The sequence below is a fragment of the Delphinapterus leucas genome, chromosome 3 (assembly GCF_059928025.1).
Source record: "Delphinapterus leucas isolate spDelLeu-1000000601 "Yukka" chromosome 3, BTC_Dleu_Yukka2, whole genome shotgun sequence".
Taxonomy (NCBI): Eukaryota; Metazoa; Chordata; class Mammalia; order Artiodactyla; family Monodontidae; genus Delphinapterus; species Delphinapterus leucas.
The window spans coordinates 97,584,593-97,586,447 of NC_143131.1; the positions used below are offsets into that span (position 1 = coordinate 97,584,593).

The 1,855-nt window shown below is 42.4% G+C and overlaps 1 non-coding gene across 1 annotated transcript; it reads right to left on the reverse strand.

Annotated features, from left to right (window-relative positions):
• Window positions 1-438: 438 nt before the first annotated feature.
• On the reverse strand, window positions 439-511 carry TRNAK-UUU (transfer RNA lysine (anticodon UUU)). The gene has a single exon. It is a non-coding gene; the product is annotated as a tRNA-Lys (tRNA).
• Window positions 512-1,855: the final 1,344 nt, after the last annotated feature.

Consider the following 1,855-nt stretch of genomic DNA (forward strand, 5'->3'; position numbering starts at 1 on the left):
TGTACTGATGTTTGTTTTCTGAAGAAGAAGGCTGTCGTTGCTTGGGAAGACATTTATATGTTTAGCATATGATAAATTAGGTTATGTGAGTTTGGGAGTCACAGTGCTAAGTTTCTGCTGAATTTGGTGTTTGGAGGGTAACCTGGAAGGAAAGAGTCATCAACTATGCGACGTGAGACTGAAATCTGGTCGGGGTAAGAAGTGTCAGGAGAGGACCAATGGAAGTGAAAACCAACCAACCAAGAAACCAACAAGCCAAAACCCAAACAAACAAGGAATTCAGAGGACAAGGACGTATGATGTGGAATTTGAATCTGCTTGCTTTGGGATATGCCTCGTAGGCCCCATCTGAAAACCAGCAGCTTTTTGCAAATTCTAAGATTCAAACACTGCACAGAGTTCTGCTCATTTTTATTCTGTTTATTTATTTATTCTTGGCGCCTGGACAGGGACGTGAACCCTGGGCCCTCAGATTAAAAGTCTGATGCTCTCCCAGCTGAGCTACCCAGGCAGTTCTGCTCATTTTTAACGCAACTGTAACCACTCATATTTAGAAACAGTTGTTCAAGAGGTAGAAGAGACCATGAGAAAGAAAATTTTCTCATCAGTTTCCTGTCATCTTGGAAATTGTTTTCAACTCTGAGGGTATGGAAATGGGCTGTTGAGGTCATCTTACTTAGTTCCTGAGGGTTAGGGAGAATATGCAATAGCTGATATTTCATTTAACACAAACAATAAAGAGTTAGGCATTATTTTCCCTATTTTACATGTGTAAGGATTGAAACTTGCAAAAATTATGTATAGCAAGTGGCCAAGTCAGGATTTGAATCCAGACTGTCAGACTCCAAAGCCACGCTATCATCCTAATTTCTAGAATTTCGAATTCAGCAAGTTTTCAACAAATGTGAATAGAGTTGTACGAAAAGTATGTTGAAGTCCCCTTTTAAACCAAACATTTTACTGCCGGTAATAGGGGAATGGGGGAGAGAGGCACAGAATCACAGCTATTAGCTCTTTGCACATATTAACTCATTTATGCCTCAGGAGAGTCCTGTGTGGTGGTTGGTACAGAGGGTTGGAGTAATGTGCCAAGGTCATAGAACTTGAAGTGGTGGATCAGGCAGCCTGGCTCTAGAATCTGTGCTCTAGACTATGTCATATATATTCTGCCCTGGAGACACATAGTTCCATTTGACTGAGGGGCACTAAATCAATAGATGAGTTGCCCTAGTTAGCAGTCAAATGGAACTATTTAATAAGAAAGCCTATATGTCTTTGTTTGGAGGGGCATAAAAGTAAGTTCCCTGCGGCTCAGGTCGACTCAGAGGAAGTATTCCTTTCTCTGTCCCTCTCTGTATATAGGTCACCTCTACCCTGCCATGCTGGCTTCATTCTCGTTAAGATTATGAATCATAGTGGTATTAACTCCAGCTAGGAGAATTACTCTCCACCTGATTCCATTTCAAAAAAGTTTCTGTGTTTAGCAGAAACACAGAGCAGCCCCCCTCGAAGGCTAATTTTCTGCCTTTCCAGCATGCTCCTCTAAATTTGAGAAGTGAGGAAACAACACTAAGTACCCCACCCTAGTTACTGAAGTGGATAAATCCCAGCTGTCAGGGAGTCAACCTCTTTTACTCTGGATTCTAACCCTCCTGTGAGTGTGTATCCCAACTGGTCTTTTTTCCATCCTCAGCCTCATTTCCTTATGAGTGCATCAGCCAGCACAAAGATTCTCTTTCGAATGAGCTGGCAGGGCCCTGAATCCACTGCTGGCTTTTCTCAATGACAACTTGCACAATTGAGATTTTGGCAAGATCGACTGCTCCTCCTTACTTCCAACCTAGACAGACTGTGC